The sequence below is a fragment of the Triturus cristatus genome, chromosome 3_2, assembly GCF_964204655.1.
Source record: "Triturus cristatus chromosome 3_2, aTriCri1.1, whole genome shotgun sequence".
In the NCBI taxonomy this organism is placed as follows: domain Eukaryota; kingdom Metazoa; phylum Chordata; class Amphibia; order Caudata; family Salamandridae; genus Triturus; species Triturus cristatus.
The window spans coordinates 344,230,226-344,257,346 of record NC_140584.1 but is presented as its reverse complement, the minus strand read 5'-3'; the positions used below and the strand labels follow the sequence as shown (position 1 = coordinate 344,257,346).

General features: G+C 47.7%; 1 long non-coding RNA gene across 1 annotated transcript in view; it reads right to left on the bottom strand.

Annotated features, from left to right (window-relative positions):
• The window catches only part of LOC146857343 (uncharacterized), a 152,096-nt gene that overhangs the window by 58,041 nt on the left and 66,934 nt on the right, over positions 1-27,121 (bottom strand). The window contains exon 2 of the long non-coding RNA XR_014979565.1: positions 1,488-1,662. This is a non-coding gene — a long non-coding RNA (uncharacterized LOC146857343). The remainder of the gene's footprint in view (positions 1-1,487; positions 1,663-27,121) is intronic.

Sequence of the window (27,121 nt, the reverse complement as noted above, 5' to 3'; positions counted from 1 at the left end):
GTCTCTATGGTCTGCAAGGCTGTTTTACATGAATAAGCCATTCTCTGATCTTGTTAGCTATTGTTTGGATGCATCCAAATATGCCCTGAAATGCCAACACAATGGCTAGGTTCATGACAAGGTCAATTGCTAGGTCCATGGCCATGGACATCATACTCCACAGGCATGCCTCGATGCAGTTGAGAAGCTTCCCACCAGATGTCCAGGAAGCACCAATAGACATGCCCTTGAATGGTGAAAGGCTCTGTGGAAAGACGGCCAACTCCTTTGAGTATTAGGGAGATACTCCACCATGGGCTGGATCCATTTCTGCTATTTGGTGAAAAAACAATGTTGGAGCCTATGGTTGCTGCTTTGGTGACACCCTTTTTGGTCCCGCAGTCAACAGTTAGCTCTCACAGGGCCATAGGCCAGCTCCAGTGATCCTAAAATCTTGTCTATACATCCATCACTGGAAAGCTTGGTGCTTTAGGACTCTTCAACTAAGTTGACTTCTCATGCATCACCCACTCCTCCTCGAGACCATGAGTCTAAATACCATGGGGTACAAGGCTGTTCGATATGAATAAGCCATTCTCTGATATGCTTAGCTATGGTTTGGGTGCATCCAAATACATCCTGGAATGCCAACAGAATCACTTGTTCAATGATTAGGTCAATTGCTACATCCATGGCCATGGCCGTTCTACTCCACATGCAAGTCTGGATGCGTGTGACAGGGTTCTCAGCAGATATCCAGGAAGCACTGATGGACATGCCCTTTATAGGAGATAGGAGCTATGGAAAGAAGGCCGTATTCATGAGATTTTCAAGGACAGTCATGCCACAGCCTCTTTGCTGCCAATAGCAACAGCAGCAGCTGCAGTCTCCCATTTCCTGCTGAATCTCTAGCATCAAAACATCTTTGACTCCTCCCTCCTCTATCGCCGGTTTCCAGTACGAGGAGCATCTCCCACTTTATCACCTATTGGGAGAGGTTTACAATGGATTGCTGGGTGTTCTAGCTGATCTGCAAGGGAGACGGCTTACCCTTTCTGTCCGTAGTGCTCTTCTTTAGGACACGCCTTGTTTGACACACCATTCAGGGGGCCATGGGATAGCAGTGGCTACAGGGCCACACCAATGTGGTTTGGGGTTGTTTACTTCTGATATTCTAGGGTCCATCCTGCTATGGCTCTGCAAGCTGGGCCACGTACAACCCCTAATATCAATTTTTCCAACCGAGGTCTTTAATTGCAAGAAGAAAGGTACTTTAATGCAAAATGGGACTAAATACAAGATTTGCAATTCAGGCAAGATGCAGTTTTGGTGTCCAAGGCTACTTCCCTCCAGTCTTGCCTTCTGGTCGGGGTGGATCACTCCAGATTCAAATTAATAGAGTGATAGGCGATTGGGCTCAGAAACAGATCACCCCCTCTATAACAAAGTACACTCATTCTTTCACAATTCATTTTGCAGTTCTCACTGGGTGAGGATTGATTACTCACTTTGTGGTGCATTCGGTGGGGTTGGGTAGCTGACCAGCTAAGTCTCCACATGCTCTTTCTCCCATTTCTGAGGGAGCACTCAAATGAGCAGCTCTGGCAGGGTCTCCTCTGTGGCTGTGGGCCAGAGAAAATCAATCACCAGAGTAGAGTTGGGCCCATGTAAAGTGGGGGGAGGCTGGGCCATTAGAAGAGAAACACAAACAAAAGGCCTCATCAGCTCGTTTATACATTGAATTACAAAGGATAATGAGGCCAACCACAAGCATCAGTCAGACCTCGCAACGTTTTTGAACATAACATTTTTCCCACACCCTGACATATGTGCATTAAAAATTACAAACATCAGTAAAAATTCATATTTTAATGTCAGGATACATGTTTGTATTTGCTCCTAATATACACCCAAGTGAGGAAGTCGTGAACATAAAACTCAAAATGTGTGTATTGCGTGAAACAATAGCTCATAGTACATCACGAAAATAAATAGAGCGAAGAGCAGCCCAACAAGTTCCATGTACACATGGTTGCTATTTATTCACAAATTCTTCTTAGCACTGTTATCAATGAAGAAAGGCCAATTTGCACTGGAACAACAGGAAGGGAACAGATATTCAACCCTTTGTCCCATCCAACAAACTCTAACTAGAGAGTAAACACAGTCCAAGTCTGGTGGCCAGAAACTGCTGATGCGTTTCAACCTCTATCTTTTTGAGGTCTCCTCAGGACCAGGGCTGGTGTTCTAATCCTATAAAATGATTAAAAAATGTGCTTAAAGCATGAAGCAATGAGGTCCATGCTTGTGAATAGGATGAAAATACTACTTACTGTCAAATTCAGAGAGCCATATCTCTAAGTCAAAATGTGAGCAGAAGATCTCTATGCACTGGAAAATGCAAAAGAGAAAACGCTAGTTTTGTGCGTAGTTTGAGAAGGAAACGTGATCATGCAAGTGTGCACCCTAAAAGTAGGCTCGCCTGGTCATGAACGTAATGACATCTAACTCCTGAGAAGGAAAAGGGGCAATAATACTCAGAAGAGGCGCAAAGCCGCAGAGGAGGCCCTGGGGTAGACGCTTCTTCGGCAAGGGGGCTGTATTACATCTCTGATTGCTGCACACTGCTGTCTTGCAGACAGGAACCTCACAGAAGTCTGGATCATACACCAAAAAGGTGGGCAGGTGATCTCATCTTGGCCATGCACAAGCCAGTTTGCACGGGCAGTGCAGCCACACAAAGGATGATATCAGATTACACAATGGACCACTCACTGGCCTTTGTAATCTTGAGAAAAGCGGCTTAGTTCAGGCAGAGATTTCTTCTGGCATGGCAGCTAAATCAAGCTACATTTTCTTCTAGGATCAGTGTCCAAGTACACGCCACTCTTTTCCTGGAACAATGGTGGTACAGGTCGCTACGACTGGGATCCCAGCCCCAGATGTGCTATAGTGATATTCAGGTCACGTCATCACAGTTCCCTCCAGGGACTGTGGGTGGAGAGCCTGTCACCCGCCAACACCGTGGTACGCATATCACTCTCCTTAGTCCTCCTTTATGGCTGACTCCACTAGCACCAGGCTCCTCCTGAACAGTTAATCCTCCTGCAGAGTTGGCAGACTCCTTCTCCCTCTCAACAGGCAGGCCGGTTGGCTTCCAGTTGCTTCAAGTCAGGTAAACAGCCATTCTAACAAGGGGTAGACTCAAGTGACGTCCTCTCACCTGGCAGGCAATAACCAGCTCCAGTTGGAGACCTCCCTTCTTGGTCATAAAGAACGGGTGACTGGAACATGGCCAGGTCTAAACTGGGGTGGCATGGTGAGCAAAAGAATGATGGATTTAACCCAGATCTCTTGACTGGGGGTGACTGTTTTGATTTGTTCTGCATTCTGTTCATCAATTGTGTGTCTTTTGCTGTCTCACCCTAAGTGCGCCAGGTATGCCCAGACATAGGTCCTGAGCTCACTGTGCCACTGGAATCAAGCTATCCTGGCTGAAGAGGGGTGAAACCCCGAAACCGGTCTAGGATGCTTGTTTCTGGTCCATGGAGGACCTGGCTTGGCAGTTCGGGCTGGACTGTTCCCATGAGGCACAGGGTCAAGACTGATTAGCATATGGCGATGTCTAAACTGGGGTGGCATGGTGAGCAAAAGGATGATGGATTTAACCCAGATCTCTTGACTGGGGGTGAATGTTTTGATTTGTTCTGCATTCCGTCTATCAATTGTGTGTCTTTTGCTTTCTCGCCCTAAGTGCGCCTGGGTATGCCCAGACGTGTGTCCTGGGCTCACTGTGCCACTGGAATTAAGCTATCCTGGCTGAAGAGGGGTGAAACCCCGAATCCAGTCCTAGGATGCTTGTTTCCGGTCCATGGAGGACCTGGCTTGGCAGTTCGGGCTGGACTGCTCCCATGAGGCACAGGGTCAAGACTGGTTTGCATATGGCCAGCTCTAAACTGGGGTGGCATGGTGAGCAAAAGAATGATGGATTTAACCCAGATCTCTTGACTGGGGGTGAATGTTTAGATTTGTTCTGCATTCCATCCATCAAGTGTGTGTCTTTCGCTTTCTCGCCCTAAGTGCGCCTGGTATGCCCAGACGTGAGTCCTGGGCTTACTGTGCACTGGAATCAAGCTATCCTGGCAGAAGAGGGGTGAAACCCCCAAACCGTTCCTAGGATGCTTGTTTCTGGTTCAAGGAGGACCTGGCTTGGCAGTTTGGGCTGGAATGTTCCCATGAAGCACAGGGTCAAGACTGATTTGCATATAGACAGGTCTAAACTGGGGTGGCATGGTGAGCAAAAGAATGATGGATTTAACCCAGATCTCTTGACTGGTGGTGAATGTTTTGATTTGTTCTGCATTCCGTCCATCAATTGAGTGCCTTTTGCTTTCTCGCCCTAAGTGCACCAGGTATGCCCAGACGTGGGTCCTGGGCTCACTGTGCCACTGGAATCAAACTATCCTGGCTGAAGAGGGGTGAAACCCCGAAACTGGTCCTAGGTTGCTTGTTTCTGGTCCAGGGAGGACCTGGCTTGGCAGTTCGGGCTGGACTGTTCCCATGAGGCACAGGGTCAAGACTGATTTGCATATGGCCAGGTCTAAACTGGGGTGGCATGGTGAGCAAAAGAATGATGGTTTTAACCTAGATCTCTAGACGGGGGGTGAATGTTTTGATTTGTTCTGCATTCCATCCATCAATTGTGTGTCTTTTGGAACAACAAGTGGAGCAGTCGATCCCACTTTTATACAGTAACAGCAGAAAGGAGACATGTATCCACTGTCTGTGCTTTCAGAACTGGTTTTGGGTGGTGCTTTTGAGTGCCCTCTCCAAGCTGCTTTCCAGACACAGCCTTTGTGTAGAGTGATGCTTCTTACAGCAGGGTTGTCTCCAGGATGGAACACCCACAACAGAGGCACAAAGAGGTTTGTCGTTTCTGTACCTGGCTGTCATCATCCACCTGAAAAGTATGAAGACATAAGGATTGGACCACACCTAAAATGTCCCATTTACCTTGCACAACTCTGCAGTCTCACTCTTCACCCCACCATTTACCAAATGACAGTGTTTCAGGAAGTCTGATCAGCAGCCCCTGCCTCAGCAAAAAGCCTAATTGGATTTCCCACATGTCATTTCCCTGGTCTCCTTCTTCCAGCTTCAAGAATGTCAGCAATACACATCCACTGTCTAGTAAAACAATCTCAACTCCACTTGTGTAAAAGGCCAGGCCAGGTGTAACCAAGATAGATCCCACAGGCCTCGATAACTCTGCTACACTCACACACACCATGCATGTAATACACAGGCTATGCATACAAAAATACATAACATACACTTGGTATGTTAGCAATAGGAGTTGGGTGAGTGCATAGAAGTAGTAGTTTACACGAGTAGGCCAGTGGGCTAAAATATCTGGCCACAGAGATGGATTCACAAAATATGGTATGCTGTCAGTACTGCGCTATGTGCTAAATCCAAGAGAGGGACTTTAGTCCACTGTCTAACAATGAGGGTGCACTTGGTGGAGCACTCCATGTCACAGGAAAGTTGAAGAACTTACTCATGTCAATTAGCAGGCCTAGACCTCTGCATGTACGCTTAAATTAGCGTGATCCCAGGGCTAAAATAAAAAACAGGACATTAAATACACATGGTCAGGTATTCAGGGAAGGAGAATACGACCGTACACCATGGAGGGAACATTATCCCCCAGCACACCTTTATCGTGGAGGCAGATGTATTTGCTCTGCTGAGAAAGGGAGTCGAGCCATTGAGTTGGTGCCCGTGGAGGAGAGTGGCACAAGATTTTACTTCCTTTGCTTCTTACTTTCCAAGAAGGACAAGGGTCTCAGACCAGTTCTGGACATGAGGCTCTTCAACTGTTTCATCCAGCAGGACAAGTTCAAAATGCAGCCCTGTAGGTAGGTGCTCCTGAACCCTCAATGAGGGGAGAGAATGGTGTCCTTGGATTCCTGAATCTTGAAGGCTGAGTTTCATTGGGGCAGTTATGTATGAAAGATTTCCCTCCTCCTCAGAGGATTATAAATATTCACTTTATGTTTTAGATGTTGCTGAATTCAGTTCTGACACAAATTCTGCAAGTTCACCACCTGTTGGGATTGTTGGCTTCTTGCATCCTGTTGGTGTCACACTGCAGATTGCATAGCAGGGCCTTTTAGTGGTGCCAGCGATGACATTGACTGCAGAGTCAGAGGTGTCTCTCGACTCAAGTGGAGATTATCCAGTTTGTCCTTTTAGACCTCTTTTGGTGGATGTGCCTCTCCAAACTCATGGTGGGTCATTCTTTCACCACCCTCAGTCAAAGGCCACCTGAGTTACATATGCCTCACCATTGGGTTGGTCGCATATCTGGAGAGATGATAGCACAAGTCCTTTGCTCCACATCAGAGCAACCCTGCACACAAATATCATGGAGTTGTAGTCGATCTGTCTTGCCCTACAGGCTTTCCTTCTCTCCATTTGGGGAACGTTGTACACTGTCATTATATCAACAGACATTATTTGGCCCTTTGCTGGGAAGCCATACTACTGTGGACGAGGGCTATGCAATGCGACAGTCTCCCAGTTGCAGCCCATCCAGCAGACATCTTGAATATGAAAGTGGATACTCTGTGCCACCTTTCACTAAAGGATCATGAATAGGATCTTCGTCCCGAAGTGATAAACATTTCCTCCTCACCATTGGAACATCCCTATATGGAGCTCTTTGCCCTTGTTCTGTGCTGTGCACTTTCTTCCAAACAGTCCCTCTTAGGTGGTAACTGGTGGCAGGGTTTGCTCCTTATATTGCACCTGATCCCTCTACTATTGAACTACCTACAGAATTTGCAATAAGATTGAGCACATATGATTCTAATCGCCTCACATTGGGCAAGGAAGATTTGGAATGCCGATCTGTTTCCACATTGATGATCAAGGTCTCCACCTTAGTCCTCAGTCACTTCATCCACGTGCATGGAGGTTGATCCTTTTGCTACCAACAAAGGTATTGGATGTCATCCTAGCTGTCAAAAAGCTTGCCATCAAGTCAGCCTATGCAGGCCAGTGGTTTAAGTTTATTTTTTGGGGTGAGACTGAGGGAGTAAATTCCATATTTCTGAAGTTTACATTTTGCACTTGCCCTTGCTTAACAGTAAGCAAGCTGTTGCCACAGTCAGCGGCAGCTTCTCTGCTATGGCGGAAGAGCGTTGCCCCCCAAAAAATTAAAACGAGGATAAACACTTGTTTTATTTTTCCTTTCGTGCCGAGTCTTGGGGGCGGGGCCTGGTGCGTGACAGGCACTGAGGGGAGCGGTAGGTGCACTCCCTTTACTGTGCATGATAGTTTGGCCGGCCATCTCAGGCCTGCCACACTGTCATGCGCAGTGAAAGCTCTCTCCAACCCAGCAACGCAGCTAGGTGGGAGAGAGCAAGCAGAGACTCCCAGTCTGTCCTGGAGCGCAAATTGAGGGCGCTCAGGTCAATCCTGAAGCTGCTCTCATGCGTGACAGCAGCTTTAGGATTGCCTGCAAGGCCTTCTGGGAGCCTGTGCCGCCTGGAGAATGGGAGCAGAAAAGTGCGACGCAGCCGGCTGCAGGTAAGTTTTTTTAAGTTACTTTTTTACTCTTCTGTAGAATTAGCACTCATTCATAAGGTGAGGAATCTGCAGGAAAAGTATCTATCAGTCAAAAAAAGTAACGCAATTATAGTAATAATGTTTGTGGTGCACACTACACCTCACTGCAGATTTCTTGCCACACTCCCTCCTTTCCCTTATGAGTTATTTATAAATCATTATTCGGAAGTAATAGCAACCATATAAAAAACAATCATGCAATAGGAAAACCGTCATTACAAATCCAGTTAAACCACAACACTTCCAGTTTACTCTTGGTCACTGGTGGCTAAAAAGGAGTAAAAACTATTTGTGCAAATACAAGGATAGCCATTCGGTGGTCAATCGGGTCTAGATCGTCTTGATCTATAGTCGGCCTGCAAGAAACTTGTCATTGCACAAAGTGTGAGTTCATTAGGCAACAGCTGTAAATGCATAAGCGCCACTCTGGCTTGCCTAAACTTCAGGCTCTTTAAAGAGGGGCAAAGGAACTGCCTTCTTGGGATGATCAAATATTTGCATAAAAGCACAAAATGTAACGTGTCCTGTGGAGACCTAGAGATGTTTGGGGGAACAAAATCAGAGGGAGATGCCAAAAGATGGTGAAACAGGTTGAGCCTAAAACAGGTGACTAGAAACTTGTCAGATGCCCTTGTAAGGGTGGAGAGGCAGTTTTTCCTGCCCTGCCCTGTCTATAGCAAGTCATGCGCCCTCACTGTTGGTTTCCGGAGCGCGGTGTTTTGGCGGTGGGCAGAGGTATATTTGAAATACAGTTCTTTTACAGCGTGAAGGTCCTGAGGCATTACAGAGTCACATGAAAGAAAAACATCTGGCCTACCCAGAGCAAAAAAAGACTCCTTTACATACCGTAACCAGGGAATATTAAAGGCATGCTCTAATAACAGGCAGTCTGAAATGTCAGGCGATTTAGGTCCTTATACCCCCTAGACCCTATTTTTACCCAGCACAACAGGGGTTTAACTGCCACCTGATTGGATAAGAAATTAACGTCAAGCTCTTCGTGTACTGCATAAGCGGGGGTATGCGTTAGTATTGCGTATAATATGATCCCACAGTATATATGCATCCAGGGTGGGTGTAGCTAGAACCGGTGTTGCATGGCGCCACCATACAGGAAATCGATTTTGGGGGAAAAAAGTTGTCCGGGTTCAGTCTAATGCTTAAAGAATATTCATAGCCTGAGTAATATACTGGAAGACATATTAATAAACACAAATATTGTTACTAAAGGTAATGAATTTATTCTTTACCCCCTCCTGAAATACATGTACCTCTCTAAAAAAAACAGGGGAGAAAAATATCGAGGGAAGGGAGTAGCAAGAGCCTCACCAATTAATCGTACTCATCGGTGTCAAAGGATTTCTAGTGTCATCCTGCCATCCCTATTATTTAGAAACATTGTCACAACAGTAACGCCACAAAATGTCCACCACACAGCCCCACATATCCCAAGGCCTACTTTCATCAGAGAAAGGACCTCACTGGTGACTGAGCCCTTCATCAATGACGCAAATGCCCTCCGTCTGCTCAACCATTACCTTAATATTGCTTGCTGATGTATCTTGGTGATAAACACAGACATTATTTTGCTCCCAAGATATATATGCAGACAACTGTTGATGAGAAAGCTCAACTCCTGGGCAAGGTTAACTGGGGGATAAACTTTACCAGCAGCCGGGAGGGGATGACGTATTGGTTCTGCGCCGCTTCTTCGAACTTGGGGGAATTCATTGAAACTATGAGTTGAACATTCCACGCAATTCGCTAGAATCCTGCACAGCAAAGAGTGGAAAACTTTCATAGGATAATTTGTGGAATTGAGGATTCCAGGAAACCATGCCAGGGAGGAATAACCTTGAAAGCAGGGGCAGTCCTCCGGGAATTTTGCCTGCTGAATGGTAATATTCATATATTTCTGTGTGCAATCAAGTCTGCATGCTGTGATCTTAAAGACGTTTTAAGGAGATCTGTTTTTAAATAGTGAAATCTTCTCTTCTCCCAGCCCACGAGAGAGTCTGCGCTGAACGTGGCAATCAAAGCTGCCACTTCGGCTTGTAATATGTGCAAACCACTCCAGCACAGAAAAAATAATCAAGGCGTCACCCATTCCACAATACCTGACGATGTGTCTGTGGATAAATATAGCAGACAGATTCTGGTTCAGCACATCAATTATGGCACTCATAAACATAGCAATAAAGATGTAATGAAACACATTGTGGAACCCGGAGCGCAACAGTAACAAGTGAGGTGACACTGGAAAGTTGAAATGTTCCATACCAGAGGCTCCACGCATCACAAAAAACAGGATACGCCACATCGGATTATGTAAGGGGTGGAAGGTGAACCTTAAGTGGTGTTTGAAACATTAATCTAAAGGGTGAGTCTCTTTATATGAACCTGTATGGGTTTAGGGAAGCGCTGCAGGTCAAATTATAGGCACATAACTAATTATGTGGAAATTCTAGAAACGTCATTGCAGTCTTAAATCCGTGCCATCCATGTCGCTTTATGTCAGGTTGGCTACGTAAAAATATGAAAATAGGCATCAATCAATATTAGCTTTGCAGTGTTTTGCATGACAGTGCTTTATTTGTAAAATAAATAAACCAATATATGCATGAAACATAATTGCAGGTGTCCAAAGTTTTTCTTAGGAGCCTGTCACTGGCCTTGCTGAATGCCGAGGCCAGCGACAGGTGCCAACTTATGCTTCTTTCGTCCACCAGCCTTTCCTCTAAGTTTACCTCACCCTTTCAGGGCATTTTTCACCCCTGTTTCTTATATATATATATATATATATATATATATATATATATATATATATATATATATATATATATATATATATATAACTCTTTGTCAGTGTTTTTCTCTCTTTCTCGTTTTCCTTCTTTTTCCCTTTTCTACTTTTTTCTTTCGTGCTTTGGGTCTAAGTCTGATGAAAAATGATTCCTGGTCCCCAAACAAGTAATGCTAGTCCCCACCAACCACACCCACCGGCACAAATCAAGCTTTGCAAGAGAGGCCATCACCATCATGTTGGTCTAATATCAGTTTGCTAGTAACCTATCCATGCCAAATTTTCAGTATGTATACATGGGAAGTTACATATATTAAAGCTAAGTGTGAATCATTTACACAGTAACTGGTTTGCCTGCAAATATTGCGTGGATTCGTCTGTACTTGGATAACAGTGCGCATTCCTGATATGAGTTGTTTTATTACCCAACCCAGGGCTACTTCAAAACTAAATGCTGACACGCAATGTGGTGCTTCGTGCAATAATTTCCATTATATGAGCCAGGGAAACGTGACTATTTCATTTAACAAATACAATCTTGCAAATAAATTCTATCCAACTTCCACATTCTGTCGTACAGACAGACAACAACAAGGGTTGAGCCAGCACATGTAAATGGCTAAAATCCGAAGTCCAGACCCAAATAAATTGAGGTGACTAATTAGCATTCTATGTTTGCATGACAAAAAACGTCAACAGCAGTGGCATCACAGGAAGTGACATCTGCATAAAAACAAAAATAAATGCAACAGTACTGAAAGACGATCAAAGTCCAACTGAAAAACATACATCCACCATTAACCATTAGGAGTGGATAATTAGTAACCTATAACGCGATGAATGAATATCATGACCTCTCAACTCTATACATTTTATGTGACTTAAAATGTTCAGCATCATGTCACCACCAGAGAGTATTTTGGTGTCAGACCCGTGCCTCATGACAGACTGTTACTAAACCGTACCAGATTTTACAATTGGTTAAGAGGTGCACGACAGCGGAACAGAGGTTTCTCCTCGGTGGGTGGACTTCTTCGGTGTGTATCGTCGAGCTCCTGCCAGTCGGCAAGTCTTCCATAACACCAAACGCATGCGCAACAGCGGAGGACGCCATCTTGTTCCTTCTTGGAAATTGAAGTATTGCTCAGGCATACTCAAATAGAGCCTGATACAGACTCCCAGTCTTTGAAACAAGCAGTTCCTCCAAGCACCGCTAGTCAGACTGCTAACTGTGCATGGACGAGCTCTCAACCACTATGACCACCTCCTCTGGTACAAGCTTTGAAACTGTGTCCACAGGTTTCCCGTGTCTGTCTACTGGGATCTGCAATCCCATCTCTTGCCTTTTGTTCTTCAGAGGTCTGCCTTATTTGCACCTTGGCCTCCAGACTAATACCGGGGTTAGCCCAGCCATCCCTCTTATGCTCTTCAGTTAACCTGACTGCTCCTGATTCGCATGCTTGAATTTCCCTTGTTCAATCCATTTCCCCTAGCTATGCTAAGCATACGACTCCTTGCCTCGAAAAGTCAGTACAACTTTATAGTTTTTGAGTAATATCTCCACGCCACACCCCATTGGTTCTAATTAACTGTTTACTCCGACTGCCCTGATCCAGAAGGTAAGTCATCCTACCTGTTCCATACCAGGAGATGCACTCCACGCTGCATAGGAGTGAAGGTTGTTGCATGCTGCCCCATGACCTGGCACTTTGCTCTTCCAGTAGCCTGCGATGGACCGGCCTCAAGGAAATTACAAGATAGAGAACTTTGAAGAAATAATATTGAGGCACTGGATTTACAAAACTATGCATTGAACAGGAAGCTAAAGGACGTGCATTGCAAGTCCCAGCCTCCCGTTTCTCCTGCCCATGAGTTTTGGTGCCACCACTAAAAAAAATCAAGTGGGTTTGCAAACCTGTGTCAAATTCAGTTTGTCTTTAAATATGCGACTTTCTTTTCGGATCAAGACAAGGTCACCTGTACCGAGAAACCTCAACGGAGATATAGATTTATGGGAACCTCTCTATAGGCTAAATCCTAGCAATGATTATTGTCACAGTTTGTACATTTTGAAAAAATATTTTTGCTTTACTTTTCAAGTCAGACTTCTGAGTCATTTGAAAGAAAATTACTTTAAAACAGAACATTTTATTGAGCCAAGTCCAAGAACATTAAAAATAAGATTGGAAACAGAGATAGGCAGTTGTGACTACAGACAGATAATCAACATTGTACTTATAAATGTATATCAAATATATAAATGAGTTAAGCAGATATGGCAATGTAGTATCAAAACACGAATTTAGAATAGAGAAGAAAAAAAAAGAAATGGATGGGAGAGGAGAGGGGAGGGGAGGAGAGGAGAGGAGAGATATCAAGTGATTGACTTGGAAGGAAAAAAGAAGAAAACCATAGGTACAGCAACTACAAAATAAAATAAGTATATATCATAATAAGTACAACAGATAATACAATTAATATTTAGGAAGGACAGTTTTGACAGATAATTACAATGTGGCATCCAGCGCTGATGCCGCTTAAAGAAGATTTTCAGCATATCAGGTTTCTAACTATCAAGTCTATGATGATAACATACTGAATTCCACCACCTTCTAAGAGTAATGTTCTCTGTGGATTTCCAATTAGAGGTAATCACACAAATTACTACAGAAAACAAGAGATCAACCAATTTCCCTAAGGAGTTTGTGTGAACTCCAAATTTCGTGCAAGCCACCCAAAAATAGTAAATCATATGACATAGCTATGTAAATCTGGGTAATAGCTCCAATGCAAGCCCATATTAAGGACCAAAAAGTGGACAAAGCTGGGCAGGATGAAAACTTGTGGAAATCTGTACCCTGCTGGATGTGGCAATGCAAACAAGTGTCATGTTGTATGAGTTTACGCTTAAAAAGACGTTCATCAGTGTGAAAAGTCTGGTATAAGAGAAATATACGGTCTGTGTGAGGCTGGCTGTGCGTGCAGTGGAATGTATCTTATTCCATATTCTATCAGACGTTCTAAAAAATGTATATCTATAAGCTGCTCTAGGGTGCCTGGAAGTTACAATCAGCTGTGGAGATGAAGTAGGATGTGGAGTAACAGGAGATATAAGTTCATTGGAGGCATCTTGAACCAGAGTGGAAAGTACCTGGTACTGAGGTCAACTGTGAATAAGGAGTTTGTAGGTTGATGAGAGAGTAGAAAAAAGAGATGAGGGAGTTTAAATTATATAATTGTGAGATAAGTATTCCCTGCTTTGTTTCCTAAAACAATTGTTATGCCAGATAGGACTGTTAAGGAAGTTGGTTAAGGGGGGTAAAATGCGAGATAAAAAATGGCTTCAGTCTATTGGTTGAATGAGAGACAGTTCTAGGTAACCAGAATTTTGGGGGGTGGGAGGGGGGGTGGGCATACAAAAAATGTGATTATGGGAAAAGCAATAAATGCTTTTTCCATAGAGAACCACACCTTGTGGGGAACATCAGCCAGTGTAGATATGTAGGGTTGTATTTGCTTAATATCAAAAGCCTTGTGATGGCTTGAGAAGTCAGGAAAATTGACTCCACCTAGGAGTTTAGGTATCTTAATAGGAAGCATCATAACAAGGACGTTAATAATCGAGAGAAGCATCATTCTTGATGGTGTCCAAGCAACACCATCAAGAGAGACATAACAGAGACGATTTCTGGGCGAGGTCTACAAGCTTTGCAAATGAGATATCTGAAATAGCCTTTGTTGGACCTGTCAGCCCTATGGTGGTCTCCCCATCTATTTTTGATCGTGCCTCATTTTTTCCACCCTCATTTTGATGTTGGACTTAGGTCTCCGGGCGCCTTTTCATTGCCAACCAGTGTTAAGGTGCAGGTGCTCCCTTCTCCCAAGATGGCTGCCACAGACCCCTGATACTGCAGAGTGGTCTTTATTAGTAGCACCCTAGCTGCCAGGAGCTGGCTGGAACCCCACAACAATGTTGCGACACCAGCCCGCCTTTTTTGTCCCATAGGTAGAATGGGGAAGCTCCTGGAATGTGCTGGAACCTTCTAAAAGGGAGGTGTGGTTTTACTTTTGCCGCCTTGGCCAGAGGTCACCTGACCCAGGGCTACTTAAGTAAGGAGGGGAACTTTTTCTAGTGAGTTGGCCAGTGGGGTAAAGCAGAGCTGGAGAATCCACGCAGGAGTGTAGGCGGTAGGGCCTAGCCAGGGACTTATGCCTCTGAGAGTGACAGGATTTAGGTGCTGCCTCTTAAGTGAGTGAGGGATCCTGTGAAACCCACTGACCTTGCCCAGCAGTAGGAGGACCCAGGGAACCTCTGCCCAGCCTGACTAGGAAGGACCTAGTCGCCGACTCATTCCCTACCCCCCAGGAACAGAACCCCCAAGGGCGCCAGAGACATCTGCGCCATTAAGACTTTATAGAACAACTGAATTCTGAAACTGAATGCTGTGACTTCGTGTCAAGACTGAACACTGAAACCAGATGCCAAGCTGATTGTGGAATTGCTGGGGATCGACCAGGTATTAGCGCTGTGACCCCTGCGCTCCATGTCCTGGCCTAGGATCCCCTGCAGCAAGCCCCGTTGAGCGCGGAACTCTCCGCTTAATTTGCCCCCCCCCCCCATCGCGGGGGCGAGAGCGCGCTCACCGTCGCGGCCCGGAAGCCTGAAGTGTGCCCCCTCATCGAGGCGAGGCCCGCGGAGAAGCCCGGGGCCCCGTCGCTGCCATCGCAGCTGCTGAGAGAGGTGCGTGAGGCCGTGGCCTGCCCCCATCGTGGAAAGATCAACTGCGGAGGCCGGAGCTGGGTTAGACGCCTCAAGACGTCGTGATCAAGGTAAGCCGGGAGGCTTGGGAAGGACCCCGGTGCGCCCCCTATCGACCGGGAGCAGCACCGCACCCTGAGACCCTGGTTCCCCCTCCGTGGGAGTCCCCCGTTAACCCAGAACTGTGACCCCTCCGAGGGATTGCCCCCTGTTCTGCAGACTGTCAAGGAGCGCTGTGCCCCACGAACTGCACCGGAGTGCGAGAGGCTCGCTCCGTAAGAATCGTTGTGCTCCGTGAACTGCTCCGTTCTGAAGTATTCATTGCTATTGATTACGAGTAGCGCTATGTTCTAAATGCTCCGTTCTGAAGTATTCATTGCTATTGATTACGAGAAGCGCTATGTTCTAAATGCTCCGTTCTGAAGTATTCATTGCTATTGATTACGAGAAGCGCTATGTTCTAAATGCTACGTTCTGAAGTATTCATTGCTATTGATTACGAGTAGCGTTATGTTCTAATGCTCTGCGCTGAAGTATTCACTGCTTACTGATTACGAGTAGCGTTATGTTCTAATGCTCAGTGCTGAAGTATTCACTGCTTACTGATTACGAGTAGCGTTATGTTCTAATGCTCAGTGCTGAAGTATTCACTGCTTACTGGTTACGAGTGGTGCTATGTTCTAATGCTCTGCTCTGAAGTATGCACTGCGTGCTGGTTACGAGTGGCGCTATGTTCTAATGCTCTGCTCTGAAGGTGTCCCTAATTAAAGGTTACGAGGAGCGTATGATCGTGAGCTCTCCTCAGAAGTCAAATGCTCAGTTATTACGAGTAGTACTGTGTTCGTCAGATTTGTCCCGAGGTGTACAAGGCCCGCTTAGCGCGTAGAGCGCGGTGATCGCCACTGAGGCGCTACAGGTAACCAAGGTAGCGGTAGGCCCGCGAGGTCTGCCCTAGGTCCCTGCACGCCCCCAGGAGTGGCGCTGCGCTCCCCAACCCTACCATGGGGAGTGAGAAACACGAGGGTGGCCTAGAGCCTTCAGGAAACATACTGCTGAATATCATACTGGTGAATATCATACTGGTGAATATCCTACTGGTGAATATCATGCTGGTGAATATGGTGCTGGCGAACCCAATGCTAATATAAATGAAGCTTGCCATTGTCATCTCATTAACTGAATTTATATCTCATGAAGTGCATTTATATCTTATGAATTGCCTTGTTATCCCATGAACTGCATTTATCTCGAACTGCTTGGATAAACTTGAGTTATTTGCATAAATCTCTACAGTGTGGCATCCCTTATTGTGTGCGTTCCTTGCTTCAGAGGATGCGTGTGTTGTATGGTCGCTTTACACACAAGCCTTTGGGTGCCCAGCCGCTCGTGTCACGTTACCCCCTTAGGGCCTGGAGACCCCAGGTCTTACATTGTTGGCGAGCGGTGGGATATTAGGACCTGTGACCATACAGCACCCTTCCGTGAAGCGGAGGGCGCCACAATTAAACGCCTGTTGTTTCAAAGCTCTGCAACTATTATTTGCTGCATTTATTGATTCCACTGTCCAGGCTGAGAGTGTAAGAGAATCCTGGTTAGCTGGCAACTGTCACCCAGATCCTAGGAATTTCTTCCTTAGTATCTAGGTCCCCACCTGTCAAGATGGAATTCCGGTTAGCTGACCTCGAGGGGTACTCGGTGAAGCAACTGAGAGAGTTCGGGCAGGGGATGGGGGTGCCTGGGGTGCGGAGGGCCAAAGGACCGGAACTCCGTACCGCCATAAGGGCATGGGTAGAGGCCCACCCAGAAGGGAGAGAGGATGAGGGACAGGAGGCGCCAGATGCACCTCAGGAGGAGAGCGCCCAGGAAGTACTAGACATACTTAATGTGGATATGTCTGAAAATGTGCCCCCAGGGAGACGTTCTGGGGCCAGTAGTAGGACAGGGTCTAGGAGGAGCGCGTCTCCAGAGGAGTACGAGGACAGAAGGGAAGAGAGACAATTAAAGTGGGATCTAGCGAAATTGGAACATGAAAGGGATAGAGAAAGAGAGAACAAGAGATGGGCAATGGAGGACAAGAAGCTGGCGCACGAGCTTCAGCTGAAAGAGTTGGAGCTGCGCGCCCTCCAATTGAATGCGTCCAATAAGGACAATGGTGGCAGGATACCTAAAGAGTCTCACGAGTCAAAATTCTACCTACCTAAGGAAGTCATTGCCAATTACACAGTGGGGGACGACATTGCTAAATGGTTGGAGGCATACGAGGTAGCCTTGACTGCCCAATGGGTACCCAAGAGTAATTGGGGAGGTGGTTTATATCGGTATATACCTCCCAATGTCAGGGACACCCTGCTATATTTGGCTAAGGCGGATCAGGTCAGGTATGCCCCCATGAAAGAGGCCTTACTAAAAAAATGTGGTCTTAACCCCGAGAGGTACAGGCAGAAGTTCCGTGGCAGCCATAAGCTGTCCACACAGACATGGGTGGATTTTTTTGATTATGCGAGAAAGGCACTAGATGGTTGGGTGCGTGGCAGCTAGGTGCAGGACTACCAAGGGGTGTACAATCTTTTCTTACGGGAGCACCTCTTGGATAAGTGCTTTCCGGAGCTGCGCCAACATCTGGTGGACCGCAAGTTGATGGATCCCCGTGAGCTTGCGGAGGAGGCAGATATTTGGGTGAGCACCCGGGTGTCTCACAAGGGCCCCGGGGGAGATGGCTCGAAAGGCGGACAGGGTTTCCCCCAGAAGAAAGAGGGGGGAGATAAAAAGGTGGAGTTCTCTAAAGAACCCAAAATAAGTTTGGGAAGGGAGTAGGAACCCCACCCCCGCCAATTCCACAAGACCCACTTACCCTGACAGGAGTCAGCAGCCAAGGATTGTGCGGTGCTACGAATGTGGGGAGATTGGACACTACAAGGGAGATCCCAAGTGTCGCAGCGACCCCCAGCCCCAACGGGCGGGAAAAGTCCCGGGGTGAGTAGTATAGCGCTTGGGGTGGAGCTGCCCTTAGATAGGGAAGGGGAGTGGACAGGCCTGACCCTGGTTTCACTCGGGGATAGAGAGGTGGTCCCCATAGTGTCCCTGCCCCCGAACACTGCTAAATATCAGCAGAGGGTGAGAATTAACGGGGAGGAGGTGGAGGCTCTGAGGGACACAGGTGCCAGCATGACCACTGTAGTGAGGCGGCTGGTGTCCCCAGACCAAGTAGTCCCCGAGGAGTTCCATCTGGCCGTATTGGCTGACGGCAGTGTGAGTCACTATCCAGTGGCTCGTGTTCCATTTGAGTGGGGAGGAGTCAAAGGCCTACTAAGAGTTGCGGTGAGCCCTGCCTTGCCTGTGGGGTGCTTGCTAGGGAACGACCTGGAGCACACCAAGTGGAAAGATGTCGAGTTTCGAGCTCACACCGAGATGCTGGGATTACCAGGGTGGACTTGCGTAGTCACGCGGTCCATGGCTGCCCAGCATAGAACTCACCCTGGGTTGGAGCCTGGAATCAAGGCCCAACCCAACCCCAGAAGAGGAAAGAAGAAGGTGGTAGAGGACACGCCCCGTGAGATGGATGGGGAGGCCGCAGAGGTGCCCCCGGAGTCCGTGGAGGTGGATGTCGTTCCCGTGGAGGACTTGCCGACCCTTGCTGACTGGCATGTGGGAGGAGGGCCTACCCGGGAGGAATTTTGTCAGGCACAAAGGGCGTGCCCCACGCTTGAAGGCATGCGGCGACAGGCCGAAGCCCAAGTGGCCAGTCAGGAGATGGGAAGATATCATGTGTATTGGGAGGATGGTCTCCTATACAGTGAGCCCAGGGTGCCGGTACATGGATCTTCGAGGGCCATAGTGGTCCCCCAATGTTACCGGGCCTTCCTGCTGGAGTTAGCGCACGAGATACCCTTAGCCGGACATCTGGGTCAGGACAAAACCTTTGCACGGTTGGTCCCTCATTTTTATTGGCCCAGGATGAGAATCGCCTCAGACACCTTTTGTAAGACCTGTAAGTCTTGTCGGGCAAGTGGCAAGACTGGGACTAAATTGAAAGTCCCATTGGAACCGCTCCCCGTGGTCGGGACCCCTTTCGAGAGGGTCGGTATCGATATTGTTGGGCCATTGGACCCTCCGACCGCAGCGGGACACCGGTTCATTCTGGTCTTAGTGGACCACGCCACAAGGTACCCAGAGGCTATTCCTCTGAGGACCATCACTGCACCGGTGGTGGTGCGGGCACTATTGGGGATTTTTACCCGAGTGGGATTCCCCAAGGTCGTGGTGTCGGACAGGGGCACGAATTTCATGTCGGCCTACATGCAGGCCATGTGGAAGGAGTGTGGAGTGACCTACCGGTTCTCCACTCCTTACCACCCCCAGACTAACGGACTTGTAGAGCGCTTTAACAAAACCTTGAAGGGAATGATCCGGAGCCTGCCAGAGGGCTTGAGGCGTAAATGGGACGTCCTCCTCCCCTGCTTGCTATTCTCCTACCGGTAGGTACCGCAGAAGGGAGTCGGGTTCAGCCCGTTTGAGTTGCTCTATGGCCATCCCGTTAGGGGTCCCTTCAGTTTAGTGAAAGAGGGGTGGGAGAAGACTTCGCAGAAGCTTCCCCCTGACATTGTCAGCTACATGCTGGCGTTCCGCAGCCAGATGGCCAAGCTGTGGAAGGCGGCCTCAGAGAAGCTGGAGGCCAGCCAGACGTGATGAAGGAATGGTATGACCGCAACGCTCGGACGGTCGAGTTGGACGTTGGACAGAAGGTGTGGGTCATGGAACCTGGGGAGCTTTGTGCCCTCCAGGACCGGTGGACTGGTCCGTACGACATTGTGGAGCGACGAGGCCAGACCACATACGTAGTGGATTTGAAGACCCCCCGACAGCCCCTCAGGGTGTTCCACGTCAACCGCCTGAAGCCGCACCATGAGCGGTCAGAGCTTGCTCTCCTGATGGTGACGGATGGGAGCGAAGAGGAAGAGAGTGAAGCTCTTCCTGACCTTCTAGCGGCACAAGAGAAGGATGGTTCGGTGGAAGGTGTAGTCCTCTCCCCATCCTTGACCCCAGAGCAACAGAGGGACTGTCGCCATGTCCTGGGACGGTTCGCCTCGTTGTTCTCCCTCACGCCTGGAATCACTCATCTATATACCCATGATGTGGACACAGGGGACAGCCCCCCGGTGAAGAACAAGTCTTACCGGCTCTCTGACCGAGTGAAAGATAGCATCCAGCGTGAGGTGGAGAAGATGCTGGAGCTGGGGGTGATAGAACCTTCCAGCAGCCCGTGGGCTAGTCCAGTGGTGTTGGTGCCGAAAGCAGCCCCACCGGGTACGACGCCGGAACTTCGGTTCTGTGTGGACTACCGGGGGTTGAACTCTGTCACGAAGACAGATGCTCACCCCATCCCACGTGCAGACGAGCTGGTGGACCGGCTGGGAGCAGCCCGATACCTCAGCACCATTGATCTGACATCCGGATATTGGCAGATTGCCATGGCCGAAGGAGCAAGGGAGAAGACAGCGTTCTCCAGCCCCGAGGGCCACTACCAGTTCCGAGTGATGCCCTTTGGGCTCAAAAATGCTCCGGCCACATTCCAGCGGTTAGTGAATCAGGTACTATCTGGTCTGGAGTCCTTCTCAGCGGCCTACCTGGATGACATAGCTGTCTTCAGTAGCACCTGGAAGGACCATCTGCAACACCTCCAGGAGGTATTGCAGGCGCTGCAACGCGCTGGCCTAACCATTCAAGCCAGCAAGTGCCAGATTGGACAGGGATCTGTCATGTACCTGGGACACCTGGTGGGCGGAGGTAAGGTGCATCCCCTCCAGGCCAAAATAGAGACCATCTTGGCTTGGGAGCCCCCCAAGACCCAAACAGAGGTCCGAGCTTTCCTCGGCCTCACTGGGTATTACCGCCGGTTCGTCAAGGGATATGGTACCATCGTAACCCCCTTGATGGAATTGACCTCAAAGAAGCAACCTCCCAAGGTCATATGGACAGCTGCTTGCCAAGAAGCCTTTGACACGCTGAAACATGCGATGTGTACCGCTCCAGTACTAGCAACACCGGATTTCAGCAAGGAATTCATTGTGCAGACAGACGCCTCAGAGCACGGCATAGGTGCGGTGCTCTCGCAACTCAACACCGAGGGCCAAGATCAACCAGTGGCCTTCATATCCAGAAGACTCCTCCCTCGGGAACGGCGATGGAGCACCATTGAGAGAGAAGCCTTCGCGGTGGTCTGGGCTCTGAAGAAGTTGAGGCCATATCTCTTTGGAACTCACTTCCTCATTCAGACCGACCACCGCCCCCTTCGCTGGCTCATGCAGATGAGAGGCGAAAACCCCAAGTTGTTGAGGTGGTCCATTTCCCTACAGGGGATGGACTTTCGGGTGGAACATCGGCCCGGAGTTGACCACGCCAATGTTGACGGTCTCTCCAGGTTTTTCCGCCTTAGCGATGAGAACTCCCTAGAGGTTGGGTAGCTCTCCCCTCTTTCGGCTGGGGGGGACGCGTGCTGGACCTGTCAGCCCTATGGTGGTCTCCCCATCTATTTTTGATCGTGCCTCATTTTTTCCACCCTCATTTTGATGTTGGACTTAGGTCTCCGGGCGCCTTTTCATTGCCAACCAGTGTTAAGGTGCAGGTGCTCCCTTCTCCCAAGATGGCTGCCACAGACCCCTGCTACTGCAGAGTGGTCTTTATTAGTAGCACCCTAGCTGCCAGGTGGTGGCTGGAACCCCACAACAATGTTGCGACACCAGCCCGCCTTTTTTGTCCCATAGGTAGAATGGGGAAGCTCCTGGAATGTGCTGGAACCTTCTAGAAGGGATGTGTGGTTTTACTTTTGCCGCCTTGGCTAGAGGTCACCTGACCTAGGGCTACTTAAGTGAGGGGGGGAACTTTTTCTAGTCAGTTGGCCAGTGGGGTAAAGCAGAGCTGGAGAATCCACGCAGGAGTGTAGGCGGTAGGGCCTAGCCAGGGACTTATGCCTCTGAGAGTGACAGGATTTAGGTGCTGCCTCTTAAGTGAGCGAGGGATCCTGTGAAACCCACTGATCTTGCCCAGCAGTAGGAGGGCCCAGGGAACCTCTGCCCAGCCTGACTAGGAAGGACCTAGTCGCCAACTCATTCCCTACCCCCCCGGAACAGAACCCCCAAGGGCGCCAGAGACATCTGCGCCATTAAGACTTTATAGAACAACTGAATACTGAAACTGAATGCTGTGACTTCGTGTCAAGACTGAACACTGAAACCAGATGCCAAGCTGATTGTGGATTTGCTGGGGATCGACCAGGTATTAGCGCTGTGACCCCTCGCTCCATGTCCTGGTCTGGGATCCCCTGCAGCAAGCCCCGTTGAGCGCGGAACTCTCCGCTTAATTTGACCCCCCCCCGTTCGCGTCCCGGAAGCCTGAAGTGTGCCCCCTCATCGAGGCGAGGCCCGCGGAGAAGCCCGGGGCCCCTTTGCTGCCATCGCAGCTGCTGAGAGAGGTGTGTGAGGCCGTGGCCTGCCCCCGTAGTGGAAGGATCAACTGCGGAGGCCGGAGCTGGGTTAGACGCCTCAAGACATCGTGATCAAGGTAAGCCGGGAGGCTTGGGAAGGACCCCGGTGCGCCCCCTATCGACCGGGAGCAGCACCGCACCCTGAGACCCTGGTTCCCCCTCCGTGGGAGTCCCCCGTTAACCCAGAACTGTGACCCCTCCGAGGGATTGCCCCCTGTTCTGCAGACTGTCAAGGAGCGCTGTGCCCCACGAACTGCACCGGAGTGCGAGAGGCTCGCTCCGTAAGAATCGTTGTGCTCCGTGAACTGCTCCGTTCTGAAGTATTCATTGCTATTGATTACGAGTAGCGCTATGATCTAAATGCTCCATCCTGAAGTATTCATTGCTATTGATTACGAGTAGCGCTATGTTCTAAATGCTCCCTTCTGAAGTATTCATTGCTATTGATTACGAGTAGCGTTATGTTCTAATGCTCTGCGCTGAAGTATTCACTGCTTACTGATTACGAGTAGCGTTATGTTCTAATGCTCAGTGCTGAAGTATTCACTGCTTACTGATTACGAGTGGCGCTATGTTCTAATGCTCTGCTCTGAAGTATGCACTGCGTGCTGGTTACGAGTGGCGCTATGTTCTAATGCTCTGCTCTGAAGGTGTCCCTAATTAAAGGTTACGAGGAGCGTATGATCGTGGGCTCTCCTCAGAAGTCAAATGCTCAGTTATTGCGAGTAGTACTGTGTTCGTCAGATTTGTCCGGAGGTGTACAAGGCCTGCTTAGCGCGTAGAGCGCGGTGATCGCCACTGAGGCGCTACAGGTAACCAAGGTAGCGGTAGGCCCGCGAGGTCTGCCCTAGGTCCCTGCACGCCCCCAGGAGTGGCGCTGCGCTCCCCAACCCTACCACGGGGAGTGAGAAACACGAGAGTGGCCTAGAGCCTTCAGGAAACATACTGGTGAATATCATACTGGTGAATATCATACTGGTGAATATCCTACTGGTGAATATCATGCCGGTGAATATGGTGCTGGCGAACCCAATGCTAATATAAGTGAAGCTTGCCATTGTCATCTCATTAACTGCATTTATATCTCATGAAGTGCATTTATATCTTATGAATTGCCTTGTTATCCCATGAACTGCATTTATCTCGAACTGCTTGGATAAACTTGAGTTATTTGCATAAATCTCTACAGTGTGGCGTCCCTTATTGTGTGCGATCCTTGCTTCAGAGGATGCGTGTGTTGTATGGTCGCTTTACACACAAGCCTTTGGGTGCCCAGCCGCTCGTGTCACGTTACCCCCTTAGGGCCTGGAGACCCCAGGTCTTACAGCCTTTAATTTGTCCTTCAGCATATTGCAATATCATACACCCAAACACTTAATCTTAGAAGAAATCCAAGAAAGACCCATGTCAGTGAAAACCGACCCAGTACACTGAGCATTAAGTGGTAGAACCTCAGTTTTCTCTATATTAAGCTTGTAGCCTGAAACAGCAGAGTATAAATGAAGCTTGTGAAGAAAAGCAGGAAGACATCAGTCAGGGTGTGACATAAACAAAAGAATATCATCAGCATAAGCTGTAAATTTGATGTGTGTGTTTTAAATTTTAAAACTCGAAAATTCCTCTGACTTTAAAAAAAAAATAATATGTTTATTATTAATTTAACAGTCGTCACTAGCAGAATCACAGTAGCACACATTTCTTTACAGACTTGAAGATGAACAATGATGTCCACAATGTCGCAATTAAACATTACGGTTCCATGGGCCCCTTTTGGACAATTCCAGTTCAACTGTTGGTGAGATGCACAGATTTCCCCGATAAGCATTCCAGGCACCCCATTTTTATCCCACTTTTTAGGACAGCCTCTGGATTTGTAAACCTCCTTTTCGGCCACCATGCTTCTGCCCATTTCTGCCACCCACCCTATTGTCAGTGGGCGATCAACTGACCCCCATTTCATAGCTATGGCTCTTTTCACTAAGTTGTATCCCAGGGTAGTGAATTGTTGCTCTATATCCGTGAAGTCGGTTGCTTCCCAAATATTCAGAATCCCCCGTGAAGGTGTTAAAACGAGTTTTTTCCCCAGCGTGTCCTGCATTTTTCCTGTGGCCCTCGCCCATAAGTGTCGAATCAGGGGACAGTCCCATAATATATTGTAAAATGTGGCTATTTGATTACATCCACGCAGGAAAAGTGCATCTTGCCTGGTTCCTACCTTGGCTAAGGTCACACCAGTGATGTAGGTCCTATGTAAGACTTTTAGTTGGATCAGCCGAAAATTATGGTTTATGGCCGCCTCTCTTGGGGACATCAGGGCGGTTTGCCAGTCCTCATCCTCAATCTGCCCCAAGTCTGTTTGCCATTTGTCCCTGAGAATATGAAAGAGGTCTGGTATGTTATTACATCATTTACGGTATGTAAGGGAGACGGCCTTGGTAAAGAGAGGTTCTGATAAGAGTCGATCCACCAGGGGGGACGCATCTGGTATGATTGTCAGATCTGTGAGGGCCGAATTAAGCGCATGGCGGATTTGTAGGTAGCGAAACATCTCCCCCTGCATCAATTCATACTTAACTTGCAAGTCTTTAAAGGTGAGAATCTTCCCCTTCTGTAGGAGATTGCCAAGAATAGAAATTACTATGGTGTCCCACCTATCAAATCCAGCGTGTTAGCAGAGCATCCCCAATTGTTGAGAAGACCATAGGGGTGTCGCCCTCGTCAGTTTTCCCATCCAACCCAGGCGTTTAGTGGCTTTATGCCAGATGGAGGTCGTGTGAGCAATCGGTCCCAAATATCTCCCTTTGCGGAATCTAGTATATAAGGCTCCCAGATACCCCTCTCGTCTGGTCTGATATCGCTCCAACCTGTACGCCGGGTCCGTCGGAAGGCTGTAGAGCCAATGATTTACCACTACCAGGTGGGACGCCCAATGATAAAGCAACATGTCTGGGAGTGCTATGCCTCCGTCATACCACCACTTTGTCAGTTTCGATAGGGCAATCCGTGGTGCCGTACCGTCCCACAATAGAGTACGAACCTCTGCCTCGACACTGTTAAAATATGAGTCAGGGACACAATATGGACCGTTCTAAAGCAGCTAAAGGAATTGTGGCAGTGCTAGCATTTTAAATAGGGCCGCCCGACCTAGCAACGCTAGTGGCAGTGACCTCCAATGCTTGACATCATCCCTTAGTTTATGTAGGGGGGCTATGAGGTTCTTGTCATAAAAAGTTTTTGGATCCGGTGTGATAAATATCCCTAGATATCGAAAACCGTCACTTCGACATTATATCCTCTGGGTAGCCTAGGCGTAGGGCCGTGAAGAACAAACATCACTGACTTTTCACAATTAATGGCGTAGCACGAGTACTTGCCGAAATTTGTAAAGATATTTAATCCTCTGAAGTTTTTAATTGATGAAGAAAAGGTTGAAGAGACAAAACAAATATTAGGGGAGATAGTGGGCAACCTTGGCAAGTATCCCTATAAGGAGGAAAGAAAGGAAATCGAATACCATTTGTTAAAACCGAGGAACGTGGTGAGGAGTAAAGTATGGATATAAGATGATGGAAATTAGAGCCAAGTCCATCCCATTCCAAGGCCTTCGATAGGAAACACCAGTTAACCTTATCAAAGGCCTTTTCCGTGTCCAATGATAAAAGCCACCAGAGGAATCCTAATTTTAGAGGCGTTGTTAATAATGTTTAAAAAAGCTTGAGAGCTGTCTGCTACATTCCTGTTAGGAATAAATCCAGATTGATGTAGATCGATAAGATCAGACATGTAAGAGAGTAAACAGAGAGCTAAAACTTTGGCATTAAGTTTACAGTCTGTGTGAAATAAAGAAATGGGTCTGTAGTTTTAACATTTGGTCAGATCCCAATGCTTTTCGAGAATGAGACATATCCTGGACTCTGTAAAAGAACTAGAAATAGAGGCTAGTGTTATAAAATGATTAAGTAACGTAAAGAGTTTGGATAAGAGAAATTTAGAAAACTGAAGATAACATTCAACTGTAAAGCCATCTGGGCTGGGTGTCTTACCCTTGGGGAGAGCCTGTAAGGCTGTAAAGAGTTCTGCAAGTTGAAGGGGTTGATCTAAAGAAGAGAGATCAATCTGCAACAATTCCCTGGGTTTGAGATTAGAAAAATAATTGTTAAGCGATTCAACTGATGGTGTGTGTTCTGGAGTGTATAGCTCCTTATAGTAAGAAGCAAAACATGTTGCAATATCTAGTCTCTAATGTGTTGAACACCATTATTATCTGTAATAGATTTTGATTTTTCTCTTGTGTGTTTCAAGTATCCAGCTAGAAGAGATCCTGCTCTATTTTTACCACAATAATACCTGCCATTTACTTTGAGGAGTGTACCACATTCTTGTTCAGTTGTATATCTGTTAAACTCCATTTTAGCTGAGACCAAGGATTTGAGATGCGACTTACTGGTTTTTTGAGTATAGTAAT